The sequence below is a fragment of the Mandrillus leucophaeus genome, unplaced genomic scaffold (assembly GCF_000951045.1).
Source record: "Mandrillus leucophaeus isolate KB7577 unplaced genomic scaffold, Mleu.le_1.0 Scaffold791, whole genome shotgun sequence".
NCBI classification, from domain to species: domain Eukaryota; kingdom Metazoa; phylum Chordata; class Mammalia; order Primates; family Cercopithecidae; genus Mandrillus; species Mandrillus leucophaeus.
The window spans coordinates 965,951-983,822 of NW_012108597.1; positions in this window are offsets into that span (position 1 = coordinate 965,951).

Genomic DNA, 17,872 nt, shown 5'->3' on the forward strand with positions numbered 1-17,872 from the left:
AAAATTTTGGCAATCTATCCTTCTGACGAAGGGCTAATATCCAAAATCTATAAGGAACTAAAACAAATTTACAAGACAAAACAAACAACCCCATCAAAAAGTGGACAAAGGATATGAACAGACATTTTTCAAAAGAAGACATTTACGTGGTCAACAAACATATGAAAAAAAAACTCATCATCACTGGTCATTAGGGAAATGCAAATTAAAACAACAATGAGATATTATCTCATACCAATTAGAATGGTGATCATTAAAAAGTGAGGAAACAACAGATACTGGAGAGGATGCGGAGAAACACGTATGCTTTAACAGTGTTGGTGGGAGTGTAAATTAGTTCAACCACTGTGGAAGACAGTATGGCAATTTCTCAAGGATCTGGAACCAGAAATACCATTTGACCCAGCAATCCCATTACTGGGTATGTGTCCAAAGGATTATAAATCATTCTACTTTAGAGACACATGCACATGTATGCTTATTGTGGCACTCTTCACAGCAGCAAAGACTTAGAACCAACCCAAATGTCCATCAATGACAGACTGAATAAAGAAAATGTGGCAAATATACACCATGGAATACTATGCAGTCATAAAAAAGGATGGTTCATGTCTTTTGCAGGGACATGGATTAAGCTGTGTTTTATCTTGCTCTCCTCATTTCCAATATTGTAAATATAAATAACCAATGCTTCTATTCAATCAATTTAACATTCACATTGAATAGAAACTACATATTCCATCAGTATAAATAAATAATGATTTCAAGTCATTTTAGGGCTTCTTTCATGACTTCTACTGTATCTTCTATTGGTGTTTTCATGATTGCTTCATTTTTGCCTAACTTCTCTGTAAACGTTCATTCATTGTAATCCTTTTTTTTAATTATACCTTTTGCAGTTGTTGTTAAAAATATATAGATGGAATTTTCCTGTTAAAACCAGTCTAATAATACAAGAAATTAATCCGTTTATGTTCAAAGCTATCACTGAGCTTTTATACCACTTTAAAAATCTTCTTTTATTATGATAATTATTTTATATGACATGAAGCATAAAAATTTGTTTCTTTATTCTAACAATATATTATGTATATATGTATTTGTGTGTATATATATATTTACACACATATATATTTATACACATATTTCTATGTGTAAGTATGCATGTGTGTGTTATTCTCCCAATGGACAACCTAATATTTTAAAAATATGATGATATTTATTGTTTTATATTTCAAAGTAAAAAATGAGTCCTTATAATTTTTCAATTCATAGTTGTTCATTTCTATAATCTAGAATTCTAGATTCAAGTAATTTATTTTCATTCTACTACAATGCATTCATTTCATGTTTTATTTTTTGAAAACAAATTAAAATACATGTTTATTTTACAAAAATATGTATATATGAAGTTTATTGTAGGGCAGATGCAGAGAAAGATGGCAGAATTGAAAGCTCCATGAATTGCCTTCCCCCATAAGAACACCAAGTTAAAAACTATCTGCACAGAAAAAATCAACTTCATGAAATCCAAAATCAGAAGAGCACTCACAGTACCTGGTTTTAGCTTCATATTACTGAAAAAGGCACTGAAGAGATAGAAGAAACAGTACTGAATCACCAACACCACCATCCAACAAACAATAATTTGAGTTTTTGAAAAGTTAAAGAAAACTGACAAATCTTTAGCCAGACTAAGAAAAAATAGACAACATCCAAATAATAAAACTGGAAATGAAAAAGGAAAAAACACAATTGATACTGCAGAAATTCAAATGATCATTCATGGGTATGAGGAACTATATGCCAATAAACTAAGAGATCTAGAAGAAATGGACAAATTCCTAGATACATAAAAATTACCAGATTGAACCAGGAAGAAATCCAAAACTTGAACAAATCAATAAAATGTAAGCCATAATAAAAAGCATCCTAGAAAAGCTTGGACCCTGAAAACTTCATGGCTGAATGTTACCAAACTTTGAAAGAGGAACTAATAGCAATTCTACAGAAAGTATTCTGAGAATAAAGGATGGGATATTTCCAAAGTAATTCTATGAGGACAGTATTGCCTTGATACCAAAACCAGACAAAGATACATCACAAATAGAAAACTACAAGTCAATACCTTTTATCGATATTGATGCAATTACCCTCAAAAAAACACTAGAAAACCTAATTCAACAATACATTAGAAACATCATTTATCATGTGTTGGGGTCTGCGTGTTCCTAAACAAAGGAATGAACACACAAGACAACACAAGACAAGACAAACATGGCGGCCACCTCGAATGGCACTCTCTGCTTTATTTTATACAGTCGTTTGTGGAATGTTCCCAAGTCACAAGACACATTGTTGTTTTTCTGACCTTTCCCAGACTTTCTGGATTTTCAAGATGTTTACACATAAACAAGCCCCCAGGGTCTGCTGTTAGTAACTGGCTCCTTTGTCCTCCCTGTTTGCAGGGAAGGAATGCCCTGCTTCATTTGCAAGAGCAGGACTTATCGGGAATGCCTCATTTGCGAGCACGTAGTCATCTGCATTTCCCCTTTCCTTATTTACAAGTTTGAATCTCTTTTGAAACCATCATTACATGTTGGGCTCACTGGGATTCGGTGTTTGCCCTTTGGTACCGTCTCCAGCAGACTGTGAAAATGACAAAGGCAAGAACAACAATCAATACATTACTAGAAACAGAGGTCAGCAAAGTTTTTACAGGGCTCATGGGGTTCAAAGACGTCAAACTTTGTGCAATACCAGTCATCAAATCTGCACCAGTCAGCAATGGTAACTGATTGCGAAATGTTTCAGAAATGTTCTGTGTTAATTCTTGTATTTCTAGGGAAAGATTATTATGACCAATTAAAAGTCTCTTTATCTCAGTCCAATTATGTACAGTGCTGTTAAAAGGAACAGGAGTAATACAAAATTAGGTAGTGTTCCAATCACATTTCAACAAAGCTCGGGTATTCAACACTGTTAGCTGATCTCCCAACCAAGAAACCACTTGCTCCAGATTATCCACTCGTTCAGTCAAATGAGCATCTATGTCTCATTGCTGCTGCCACAACAAATGTGATTGTTCATGCCATTGATGCACAAATTCTGCATTTTGTATACTCTTGTGTAGAGCTAATCCAGCAACAGCGGCAGTGGAAGCAATTACTACAAGTCCTATCATCGTGGTCACGACGATTCCAACCATCCTCCGACTGCGGTGGACAAGATCTTGCATAACCTTGTAAATTTGAGTAACCCCAGCAGATTCACTCCAAGTACGTGTTAAGTTTACAGGTAGCCAGGTTTCTTTCCTGGTTCTTAGTATATATAAATCGGAATGAGACTCATTCCAATTATTATTCCACCAAGTAGTATTTATACAACTTAAGAATGTACAATTGTTTGTAAAGTTAACTACCCCTGTATTATTATCTCATTTAAAAATTCCTGTTAACAACAAGTAAGGCTTTCTTACACATGTAATAACATATCTAGAACTATTTCAGTGCAAAGATATATGGAAAGGGTTAGCAATATTAGTAAGATTTAAGGACATGTTTCCCGTGAAAGTGAACATTGGTTTACCAGCAGCTAGCAAATTCCAAATATGATCTTGTATTTGTGAGGTATTAGCCAAATGTGGCATAGGGGGTGATAGACCACCATCATGCCAAAATAATAGTTTCATTGCCATCTGCCGAAATGCTGTGATTACCTTTATGCCAATGCAGGTTGACATAGCTGAATTTAGTCTGAAAATCTCCATGTACACTCCAATCTGTAACAAGGTATTTACGACTCTTCCCTTTTACTTCTAACAACAATCGTGGCATGCTACCTCTACATCTAGTCCACTCTAGTTGAGAAACACCTCCGGACACATCAGAGATGGGGCATAAAGATAATGTACTTGGCAGAGTTTGATTAAGTACCACAGTATGATTATACTTAAAACTTTGAGCCACAATAATCATAGTAAAGGCAGAGATATGACTATGGTTATAGCGAACAGCCCAAGCCTCATGAGAAAGATGCAGACAATGTGGACTACTCCCAAGACATATAGGTAATCCTTCAACCCCAAATTGATATGAACTATTTACTGTGCCGGTGTCTAATTCAGGATCCTGGTTTAAAAAAGGCGAAGGCATCCAAGCAGTATCATCAGTAAGTACTGGGACTTTTCTGTCTCCCCAGGCCACACCTTGATATAAGGGTGGAAAAGGAATATAAGCCCAGTATGTAAATTCTCCAGTCGTTACCTGACAATTTACTACAGCCAGCATAGCCAGGAATAAAGTCAGTGGGGTTTTGGGCTGCCCAGCTTGTTGAACAACCCCTTCAGCTTTCTGAGTAAGCTTTTTTAGTTGACCCCGTGTCAGGGGCTCCGCACGTTGATTCCCGAAGGTGAGTCTTCGCTGAGCGCTCAGATTCAGCTCCTGAAATTCCTTCAGGAACTCTTCGGATAGGCTCCTCTTTGCCATGGCACTGTTTCAACCATCAAGATGGAAACCACTCGTCTCCGGCACCTGTCTAGACAAGAGTATGGCCTCGGCCCCATTGTAAAACTTTTTCTTTTAAATATTGCTCTTGTAATGAAGGATAATACACCCGCCGATTACTGTTTTGCAACTTTTCTAAAGGCTGTTGAAAATGTTTCACCACTGCAGACTGCTGTAATTGGCGCCAATGGTTGAGAAAATTTAAAGTAAAAAGGGCTTTCAGAATTTGATGTTTTGGAGAATCTCGCCCATCTCCCCCTTTTTGTTTTAAAGTTGTAATTTTAAGGTAGCATTGGCTTTCTCAATAATTGTTTGGCTTTGACTGTTAAATGGAATACCAGTGGAATGATGAATATGGTATAAAGAGAGGAAGGCAACCAATTTGCAAGAGCAATAAGCAGGGGCATTATCAGTTTTTAATTCAGCAGGGACTCCCATAACTGCAAAGCAAGTAAGTAAATGAGTAATAACAGAGTCAACCTTTTCAGAGGGTAATGGCTAGCCCACTGGAAATGTGACCACGTATCAATAGTATGATGAACATATTTTAAACGACCAAAGGAAGGAACATAAGTTACATCCATTTGCCAAATGTGATTTTGTTGAATGCCTCGAGGATTAATACCTGGACTTTAAAAAGGTGCAATAATAGGAGCACAAGATGGGCAGGCACTGACAATAGCTTGGGCTTCAGGGCGTGTTATAGACAATCGCTGTTGTAATCCTAAACTATTAGTATGATGTAGTTGGTGCTCATCCTGAGCCTGTTGGACACTGCCAATCAGTAAAGAATCAATCTGACTATTGCCAAAAGATTAAGGTCCTGGCAAAGCTGAATGAGAACGAATATGAGTGATAAAAAGGGGGGCAGTGCGGGAAGTAGGAGTTACAAATAATAAAGAAAATAATTTTTGTAAAGGAGTTTGAGGAAATAATGGTAAAGAAGTCTGAGAAATATATTTAATTACATATACAGCATATTGGGAATCACTAACTATATTACAAGGGGTTTGAGGCCAGTCTTGTAGAACCATAAGAATGGCAAAAAGTTCTCCTTGTTGTACTGATTCAAATGGGTAGTGAGAAATTTTGAATTGTCTGAAGTCCAGTATCCAGCTTTTCCATTGCTGGAAGCATCGGTAAAAAAGGTAGGACCTTTAACCGGAGTGTAAGAGATAGGATTATATGGCAATAAAGAATATTGTTGCAGAAAAACAAATAATTTATTACTAGGATAATGCTGAGAAAAAGAACCAGTATAATCAGCGCAAGCCACTTGCCAACCCTCATGAATTTCCAACAGAGATTCAATGTATTGATTAGATAATCGGGTAATAATTTTTATGGGGTCAGCACCAAGCAACTGACGAGCTCGATGTCGTCCTTTAATAATTAATTCAGTCAATTTATCAATATATAGGTGAATTTTCTTAATGGCTTTATTAGCCAAAGACAGCCACTCCAGAATATTATTATCTTGGTGTAAAATGGTCGTTGGCAAATGGGGAGTATGAAAAAGACACAACGAAAGTGGAAGATTGGGTGCAATATAATCAAGGTGAGCTTCACTTATTCTATTTTCTACAAATGACAATTCGTCTTCTGCTACAGGGGATAAAGTCCCCATAGGTTGAATACAATTATTTACAGCTCTAAGATCAGTTAATAAGTGCCATTTTCCTTTTTTTTTTTTTTTTTTTTTTTTTTTACGAGACAAACACGGGGGAATTCCACGCAGAAGTACTCGGTTCAATATGCCCCTCGGCCAATTGTTCCTTAGCTAAATTCTTTAAAGCCTTAAGTTTTTCTTTAGATAATGTCCACTGTTCCACCCAAACGGGAGTTGTAGTTTTCCACTTCAATTGTAAAGTTTGAGGCTTGTGGACAGTGGCTAAGAGTTTAAAGGATTGTAGCCCATTTTGAACATCATATTTCTGACAACTGAAAAAATATGAGGAATGCTTAAAAAGGCACCAAATTGTTGTAAAAGATCACGGCCCCAAAGGTTAATATTAATGGGAACAATATAAAAGAACACTTTTCCTTGTTGTCCTTCAGGTCCTACACAGCTCCGGGGCTCAACACTTTGGTAGACTATAGAAGCAGTACCTAGGCCGGATAGAGTAACCGATACTTGTTTCTTTTTCCAATGATCAGGACATTGAGCCAAACATATAATACATACATCCGCTCCTGTGTCAACTAATCCCTGAAAAAGTATCCCATTAATTTGCAATGAACATAAAGGTTTTTGATCAGAAACTAAAGTTTCCCAGAAAACAGTTTTCCCAGTACTACCAAAACCTCCTTGATGAGACACATCTCTAGATAAGAAAGGAAAAAAAGGCAATAAAAGCAATTGTGCAATACGTTCCCCTGCCTCTAGGTGCATAAATTGTGAGATTTGTACCATAATAAGGATTTCATCAGTAAAATCAGGATCAATAATTCCTGGGACCACCATTAACCCCACATAGCGCTGCTGCTTCGACCTAGTAGAAGTCCTACATGTCCCTTTGGCAAAGGACCACACACTCCCGTAGCCAACTTATATATTCCTCCATTAGGAGGTAAAGTATAAGGTTGGACAATAGCTAGGTCAGCACCGGCACTCTGCTTAGTGGCAGCATAAAGCTGAGAAACTGGGGTAGGGTAAGATGTCTTTAAGGAGGACTCGAGGTCATTCCTTGATGTTGTAAGCCACTGCTCACTGGGTACTGGGGTAGGCCTGCATTATAGTTGTTGGGGCCCCAAGCCTACAGGTCTCGGTTCCCATTTCCCAGGAGGGGTGACAATAAATTTCCACTCTTATCAGCTTTTGAACAGCATTCATTGGTCCAATGTCGACTCTTGCCACATTGTTTACACATATCAGGTGGTAACCTTTTTTCTTTTAGAGCAGAAGAGCCTAATTTTTTCGGCATTCCTTTTTAAAATGACTGGGTTTCCCACACTGATAGCATATACCTTGTTTAGAATTACCTTTTAAAGCCTTAGAAAGTGCCCCAGCAAACAATTGAGCATTGTAAATAGCTCCTCCAACACCTGCACAAGCCCGAATGTATTCACCTAAATCAGCTCCACTAGCTTTTAGAGGATGCAGCAATTTTTGGCACTCGGGATTAGCACTCTCAAATGCCAGAGTGTCCAAAAGAATTTTAGCAGCAGGGCCTGAACCTACAGTCTTTAATACAGCATCTTGAAGATGGGCTACAAAATCTGGATACGGCTCAGTGGCTCCTGGTAGGATCTTTACAAAAGATAAAGAAGTTTTACCTGCTATTTCAACCTTAGTCCACGCTTTTATAAACAAGGCTTTAATCTGAGTGAGAGCAATATCATCTAGGCCTGCCCGAGCATTAAGAGTGGTGTATTGTCCTGAACCTGCAAGCTGCTCTTCAGTAGGTCCTGGGGGATTTCGGGTAGCATTTTTTCTAGCTTGTAGTCTTGCTTCCTCCCACCACCAACTTTTTAATCGAAGCCATTGCGGACGATCAAGGACAGCCTGTCCCAACGTTTCCCAGTCAATAGGAATCATCATATGTTCTGAAGAGAAGGAATCAAGAAGGCCAAGAACCAACGGTGACTGAGGTCCATAATTAGAAATTGCAGCTTTCATTTCTTTCAAAAATTTAAATTGTAGGCCTGTAAAAGTCACAATTCTGGCCACCATTTGGGAACTGAGCATTGGGGCCGAAAGCAGCCCGTGTTATTGAGAATAAATCTAATTCCTCGAAATCATCCTTTTCCTTCGATTCCTTCTTTTCTCCTACAGGAGGAAGAGGCACAGAGAAAACCTGACCTGACATAGGAGAAACAGGAGCAGCAGTACCTTGCAATTTTAACAACTGTTGTAACATCTCTAAAATACGCTGTAAATCAGAATTTCCTTCAGATGAAGGAGGCATTAGCTCTTTTTCCAATTCCTTGTCCTCAACAACTGGGGCATAAATATGTTTCTCTCTAGGATCATTCCTCTCTAAAGCTTCAGATGCCTCACCTCCTGTGGCAGTATTGCCACGCTCTGAGTCAATTTCAAATAACTCTAATGCCTGAGTAAAGGAACTACACAAAGTCCACAAAGTCAGAGGCATCGTTTGCCCTCGCTGATGAGCTCGATGTAGGACTTTAACCACTTGTAACCATTCCTTTCTATTTAACTGCACTTTGGTTTGATATTGAAACCAATAACAATGTTGTTCAACATGGGCAAACAATCGCTTCAAAGTCTTATGTTCCTTAACTAACTTCTACTCCTATAGACATCAACAGTCCCTGGAGTAACTGTAAATATTCAGAGGCCAGAGAGGTGGAATTCCCCATAATTTTCCCATGAGTCTCCCTTTCTTTATTTACCTGCCCGGGGTGTTCCCCCTCCAGTTCCTTGCTCTTCTGGAGCCACGGACCCTGCTCGCTGCACCAGATGTTGGGGTCTGCATATTTCCTAAACAAAGGAATGAACACACAAGACAACACAAGACAAGACAAACATGGTGGCCACCTCGAATGGCGTGCTCTGCTTTATTTTATACAGTCATTTGTGGAATGTTGCCAAGTCACAAGACACATTGTTGTTTTTCTGAACTTTCCCTGACTTTCTGGATTTTCAAGATGTTTGCTCATAAACAAGCCCCCAGGGTCTGCTGTTAGCAGCTGGCTCCTTTGTCCTCCCTGTTTGCAGGGAAGGAATGCCCTGCTTCATTTGCAAGAGCAGGACTTATCGGGAATGCCCTGCTTCCTTTGCAAGAGCAGGACTTATCGGGAATGCCCTGCTTCCTTTGCAAGAGCAGGACTTACCAGGAACACCTTGTTTGCGAGCATATAGTCCTCTACAATCATGAGCAAGAGGGATTTTTTCCTGAGATGCAAAGATAGTTGAACATATACAAATAAATTAACGTGATACCCCATATCAAAAGAATTAAGGACAAAACCATATGATCATTTGAATTGATGCTGAGAAATTATTTGATAAAATTCAATACCCCTTCATTAAAAAAAAACCCTCAAAAAACTGGTGGTTATAGAAGGAACATACCTCACCATAATAAAAGCCATCTATGTAGTTTCTATCCAATGTGAATGTAAAACTGATTGAATATAAGCATTGGTTATTTGTATTTAAAATATTGGAAATGAGGAGAGCAAAATAAAATACATTTTTAATGGAATACTTTCAGTCTTTTTATATTTAACAGATCCAGAAGACAATATATGAAAAATATAATCAATACTGTAAACTTAAGTAATGTAGATAAGGTATATTGGTTAAAGTACATGTCATTATACTATACAAAACCCAAAGAACAGTAGCTAAATTAATATATTTTTCATTCCATGTAGCAACATGAAGTTCATAAGCAGTGCAGAGCAGGGACAAGTTTCTGTTTTGTATAAATATCCAGGTATTTCTCTTCTAACTTGTTTCTCTGCTTGATTGAAGCTAGCTCATCATGACTACATTTGCACATTTTATTACAGAGGAGAGGACCAAGAGAAATTGTAGTAGAAGTAGTTTTCTGTGTAAAGTATAAGATCAAGGATTTACACATATCACTTGCTCTAGCCTATTTGTCAGAACTAAGTCAGATGCCCACAACTGTAAGGAATGGTGGAAAAGTCAGAAGCTGTGCAACCTAGCTAAACTAGGGTGGAGGTGGGAGTAGAGGTTGCCAGTAGGTTCAAAGTAAAATAATACTTCAAGATAACTGGAAGTCTCTACCACTGAGTGCTTCTCATTTATGCAACTACTTTATGGCATCTGCATAGGAAATTTTGACAGTTTTTACCAAGTGCCACTAAGACACATAAATATCATAAATATCCAGAAAACATTGAAAAATCATAAACACATACAATTAACAGTGACATAAAATCTGGTGCCAAATTTTGAAGTGAAAGTCATTGTTTCCCTAAGTGTACTATAAAACACTCTTCTAGGAGATATTAATATGAATTCTGAGAGAAAAATTGTTCTGTACTCAAAAGAGTTTGGACAATGTAAGTTTTAACCGATTTAAACAGGTTTATTTGCTTCAGAGCTTCTCATGGTCTTTGCTATACTTACATGTATTACAATTCTGCAAGTTGCAGGGAATATCATATACAGTAATTTTCAAACATATTTGACTATACAATTATTTCTATGTCACTGCTATCAACATTTTTCCAAAATAATGTCTCTTCCAAATTAAAAAAAAAAAAAGTGCTATAAAACAAATGGAACTAATAAAAAAAGTAGTCATCTGAGCTTTATGTGTTTTGGCTAAAAAATGTAAGAAGATGCTTTTTGAAAATTTTATTTTTTCTTACTCAAAGCAATGGGTCTGTACTTCCCCACCAAATAGACAGTTATTTCTGTGTTGCAGACATATAGTTTTATTTGTGGTGGCTAGAGTACTATTTTAAAATCTCATTCTTTGTACAAATCTTTCAGATATAATGACTTTAAAAAGCAGAGAAACAAGCACCAGTGAATTAAGTATACTAATAGATGGGGATTGAAGATAAAGAAGGGGCACAACGATTGAATCCTGGAAAGTGTGTGTGTGTGTGTGTGTGTGTGTGTGTGTGTGTATCCAATCAGAATGAATTATACTGTTTGTAGGAGTCACCGGAAGACAATAAAAGCAATGCGGAGTATACCACACTTACCTTGTCTTTTTACCACACTGGAACATGACCTGTGAGATAAAGCAAAAACCTTTGTAGTGTACCCCTTGATCCTAAGATCTCTTTGCTTCCTAACTCTCTTCTTCCTGACTAGTAGTGTAAACACATTTAGTTTCATGGGTAGAGAAATTTGACTCTTGTTAATAGCTTAGAGCGTAGAATTGATGTGTTTGGTGACATTTTTCTGTATGTCATTTCTTTATTGATGCAATAGAGGCAGAATACCCAACTGTACCAAGCTCTAAAAATATTACAGACTTCAGATCTGAAAAAGAGAATCCTCCACCTCCAATACCTATGTGGGCCTCTTCTGTAAGTCTGTTTCTGTTTTGCTAGCATGTGTACCTGTAGGACTGAGGAGTGGCCAAGGAGAAGCATTAGTTGGGGTGATAAATGGAGCTAGGATATGAGTGTTTAGGTGGAGCTTCATGAAGCCTTTCGCAATGTGTAACAGAACTAGGAGTGGAAAAAGAAGGAAGACCTGCCAAATATGGAAAAACAGAGGACAGAGGCTAGCTCTCCCAGCAGTGGAACCCCAAGGCATGCTCTAAAACAATTATAAACTCTAATCTGACCCTTCAATTCAACATAGAAGTGTGTTCTTCCAGCTATGATAATATATCATAATTTAAAAGGTTTTAAGGTTTATTTGTAAGTTTTAAATATTTGTACATACAGATTATCAGCTTTCATTTGAACACTTGCCTGAGACACTGCAAATGTTGAAGAAAGGTCTCAGGAGAAGATTAGAAATCATATAAATTTCCTTTGAGCAAATGCATTTCTTAAAATATTAACATGTTATCTCACTATAATTGCTATTAAAATAAAAAAAATCTGGCATACAGAAATAACAGTATGGGAGGAATTTACTTTGGATAGGATGCTCATACACTCTAAATAGATTACAAGATAGCTAAAACCTTAAGGATAGGAAGACACTATTTATAGTTACAGAATGAAAAAAAGAAAACATTCTAGACAGAAGACATAAGTTTTACAAAAGTCCTCGGACGACAGCACAGTCAAATTAAATCTCAAGATTAAAAAATTCACTCAAAACCACACAACTACATGGAAACTGACCAAGCTGCTCCTGAATGGCCTTTGGGTAAATAATGAAATTAAGGCAGAGAACAAGAAGTTATTTGAAACTAATGAGAATAAAGATACAACATAATATGATTTCTGGGACACAGCTAAAGCAGTGTTAAGAGGGATATTTATAGCACTAAATGCTCACATCAAAAAGCTAGAAAGATCTCAAGTTAACAAGCTAACATCACAACTAAAATAACAAGAAAATCAAAAGCAAGCAAACCCCAAACCTAGCATGAAACAAGAAATAATCAAAATCAGAGCTTACCTGAAGGAGTCACAGACATAAACAAACAAACAAACAAACAAAAAAACAAAAAAACTTAAAAATCAATGAATCCAGGAGCTGTTTTCATTGAAAAAAACTAATAAAATAGATAGATTCCTAGATAGACTAATAAAGAAGTAAAAAGAGAAGATTCAAAAGAACACAAACAGAAATGATCAGAGGGATATCAACACTGACGCCATAGAAATACATCAACCATCAGAGAATACTATAAACACCTCTATGCACATAAACTAGAAAATCTAGAAAAAAATAGATGAATTCCTGGACACATACACTCTCCCAAGATTGAAAGAGAAAGAAATGGAATCTCTGAATAGAACAGTAATGAGTTCTGAAATTGAGACAGGAATAAGTAGCCTACCAACAAGTGTATTATGATAAACAACTGAATTCTACCAGAGGCACAAAGATGGGCTGGTACCATTCCTACTCAAACTATTCCAATAAACTAAAAAAAGAGATAATCCTTTCTAACTCATTCTATGAGGCCAGTATCATCCCGATACCAAAACCTAGCAGAGATAGAACAAAAAGAAGAAAACTTCAGGCCAATATCCTTGATAAACATTGATGCAAAAATCCTCAAGTAAATACTGGCAAAGTGAATTTAGCAGCACATTAAGAAGCATATCCACCAAAGTCAGTAAGTTTCATCCCTGGGGTGCAAGGTTGGTTCAACACATGCAAATCAATGAATGTGCTTTATTCATTATATTAACAGAACTAGAGACCAAAACCACATAATTATCTCAATAGATGCAAAGAAAAAAACTTTTGATAAATTTCCACATCTCTTCATGTTAAAATCTCTCAGTAAACTAGGTATTGAAGAAACATACATACAAACAATAAGAGCCATATATGACAAACCTGCAGCCAACATTATACTGTACTGTCAAAAGCTGGAAGCATTCCCCTTGAAAACTGGCACAAGACAAGGATGCCCTCTGTCACCACTCCTATTCAACATAGTTTTGGAAGTTCTGGCCATGGCAATCAGGCAAGAGAAAGAAATAAAGTGTATTCAAATAGGAAGAGAGAAAATCAAACTATCTTTGTTTGCAAATGACATGATCCTATATCTAGAAATCCCCATCGTCTCAGCTCCAAAGCTTCTTAAGCTGTTAAGTAACTTCAGAAAAGTCTCAAGATACAAAATCAATGCGAAAAAAAAAAAATGCTAGCATTTCTACACAGCAACAACAGGCAAGCCAAGAGCCAAATCACTAACGAACTTCCAATCAAAAGTGCCACAAAAAGAATAAAATACCTAGGAATATAGCTAAAAAGGGAAGTGAAGGACCTCTTTAAGGAGAACTACAAACCACTGCTCAAAGAAATCAGAGAAGACACAAACAAATGGAAAAATATTCCATTTGTAATGTCAATATAAGAAAAATCAATATTGTTAAAAATCAACATTGTGAAAAATCAATATTGTTAAAATGGCCATGGCCGTACTGTCCAAAGCAATTTATACATTCAATGCTATTCTTATTAAACTACTATTGACATTCTTCACAGAATTAAAAAAAAAAAAAAACTATTTAAAAATTCATGTAAAACCAAAAAAGTGCCCAAATAGCCAAGGAAATCCTAAGCAAAAAGAACAAAGCTGGAGGGTTCATGCTACCCAACTTCAAATTATACTACAGGGCTACAGTAACCTAAACAGCCTGACACTAGTACAAAAGCAGACACGTAGACCAGTCGAACAGAATAGAGAAAACAGAAACAAAACTGCACACCTACAACCATCTGATCATTGACAAACCTGACAAAAACAATCAATGACAACAAAATTCCCTATTTAATAAATGGTGCTGGGAGAACAGGCTAGTCATATGCAGAACATAGAATCTGGACCCCTTCCTTAAACCATATACAAAAATCAACTCAAAATGGATTAAAGATTTAAATGTAAAATCTAAAACTATAAAAACTCTAGAAGAAAAGCTAGACAATAGCATTCAGGAGATAGGCATGGACAAATATTTCATGAGGAAGATGTCAAAAGCAATTGCATCAAAAGCAAAAATTGACAAATAGGATCTAATTAACCTAAAGAGCTTCTGCACAGCAAAAGAAAATATCAATAAAGTAAATGACCTACAGAATGAGAGAGAATTTTTGCAGTCTATCTATCTGACGAAGTTCTAATATCCAGCATCTATAAGAAACTTAAACAGATTTACAAGAATAAAAAAACAACTTCATTAAAAGGTGTGCAAAAAAATGAACAGACATTTCTTAAAAGAAGACATACATGCTACTGACAAACATATAGAAAAAAGCTGAATATCACTGATTATTATTAAAATGCCAATCAATACTACAATGAGATACCATCTCACACCTGTCAGAATGGCTATTTTTAAAAAGTCATAAAACTACAGATGTTGGCAAGGTTGTCAATAAAAGAAATGCTTCTACAATGTTGGTGGGATTGTAAATTAGTTCAACCATTGTGGAAGACAGTGTGGTGATTACTCAAAAACCTAGAGGCAGAAATACCATTTGACCCAGCAATCCCATTACTGATTATATACCCAAAGGAATAGAAATCATTATATTATAAAGACACATGCATGTGTATGTTCACTGCAACATTATTCACAATAACAAAGTCATGGAATCTACCTAAATGCTCATCAATGAAAGACCAAATAAAGAAAATGGGGTATGTATACATCATGGCATACTTTGCAGCCATAAAGAAGAATCAAATCATGTCCCTTGCAGGCACATGGATGAATCTGTAGGCCATTATCCTTGGCAAACTAACACAGAAACAGAAAACAAAACACCCTGTGTTCTCACGTATATGTGGAAGCTGAATGATGTGAACACATGGACACATGGTTGGGAGCAACACACACTGGGGCCTGTTGGAGGGTGGAGGATGGGAGAAGTGAGAACATGAGAAAGAATAGCTAATAAATGCTGGGCTTAATACCTAGGGATGGAATGATGTTTGTAGCCAACCACTATGGTATATGTTTACCAATGTAACAAATCTACACATCTTGCACATGTACCCCTGAACTTAAAATTAAAGTTAGAAATAAAAAAAGAAATGATTTACATATTAAAATATACTATGCATTTTTAAATACCAGAAATTCAATACTTTTTTAAATTTGAGAATTGTTCAATATTTCTTTTATATATTAGGTTAATTTTCTAATCTAGACAATTGTTAGAATACTAAATATTTCCTTTATAATTTCTAATTTATTGCCATGGGTTTTCCATACTTTAATTCTGCAATTCTTCTTACTATTTTTTAAAAGTAGATACATAATATTTGTACATGTTTATGGAGTATATGTGATATTTGATACATACTTGCAATATATAAGGATCAAATCACGGTATACAGGATATTCATCACCTTGAAAATGCACCATTTATTTGTGTTGGAAATATTTCAAATACATTCTAGTTATTTGGAAAAATACAATATATTATTGTATATTAACTATAGTGATACTATTTATTATTAATTATTAACTATTAACCACAGTTAACTATTAACTATAGTCACCCCACTGTGCTATCAAACACTAGAAATGCTTCCTTCTACCTAACTGTAAGTTTATCTCTCACTGCTGAGGTAATATTGCTTTTCTTATTACTAATTTTGTATAATTTTGTGTTCTCTCTCTTTTTAAAATTTATTTAGTAACTTATCTATTTTAATTATTTTAATAATAGTGATGGCTTTTTGTTTCAATCATTCTTCTGCTTTTGAAATCTCATTATTGCCTCATTCTCATGCTAAGAGAAAGGAGAGTGAATAAAAGCATTTGTATGTATATATACAAATGATTACTATACAGAAATGAAAATTAATGAACTGTGTCCAGGGCCACTAAATGTAGCTCACAGCATTAATTTATCTTCAAAAAGATATATTAATTTATTAAATGTAACATTAAACTTAATTTTTTCATTTTTAATTTGTGTGGGAACATAGATGTATATATTTATCGGGTACATGAGATATTTTGATACAATCATGTAATGCACAAAAATCAGGTCAGGGAAAATGGAGTAACTATCACCTCAAGCATTTATCCTTTCTGTTACAAGCAATCCAAATACACTCTTAATTATTTTTAAATGTATAATTAAACTATCATTGACTATGGTCATACTGTTGTGCTATCAAATAATAGTTCTTATTTATTGCTTCTAACTACTTTTTGCAGCCATTAAGCATCCTTACTCCTCTTCCTCACTGCCTCTAGTAAAAATTATTCTACTTTCTGTCTAGATGAGTTCAATTATTTTAATTTTTACCTCCCACAAATAAGTGAGAACATGCAAAGTTTGTCTTCCTATGCCTGGCTTATTTTACTTAATGTAATGATCTCCAATTTAATCAATGTAGCTGCAAATTACTACATGACATTCTCTTTTATGGAAAAATAGTACTTCATTGTGTAGATGCACCACATTTTCTTTATACACTCATCTGTTGATGGACACTCAGGCTGCTATCAAATATTTGCTATTGTGAGTAGTGCTACAATAAACATGGCAGTGCAGATACCACTTCCATATACCAATTTAGTGTCTTTTGGATACATACCTAGCAGTGGTACTGCTGGATTATATGGTAACTAAATTTTTAGTATTTTGAGAAACTTCCTAAATGTTGTTCATAGTGGTTGTACCAATTTACAATCCCACTGATATGGTTTGGGCTGTGTTCCCACCCAAATCCCATCTTGAGATGTCACTCCCATAATCCCCACAGGAGAATTATGTCATGGGAGCGACCTGGTGGGAGGTAATTGAATCATGGGGGTGGGTTTTTTCCTGTTCTATTCTTGTGATAGTAAATAAGTCCGACAAAGATTTGATGATTTTATAAAAGGCAGTTGCCCTGCATGTGCTCTCTTGCCTACCACCGTGTAAGATGTGCCTTTGCTCCTCCTTTGCCTTCTGCCATGATTGTGAGGCCTCCCCAGCCATGTGAAACCCAGGCTCCATTAAATCTCTTTTTCTTTATAAATTACACAGTCTCGAGTATGTCTTTATTAGCAGTATGAGAACATACAAATACAGTAAATTGGTGCCAGCAGTACAGGAGATAAAAAGAAATTATTTAGGCAGATAGTGAGGGCAAAAGAGTCCTCAGTAGAACTTCCCTTCTAACAAAAAACAGCTCAAGAAATCACTTCTTTTCTGACAAAGCACAGCTTGAAAAGATCAAGCTGCAAACATAGATAAGGAAGCTGGAAGTTTGCAGAGGGGGATGCCAGCAGCAGCTAGAAAGAGCTACGTGGGGCCAGGC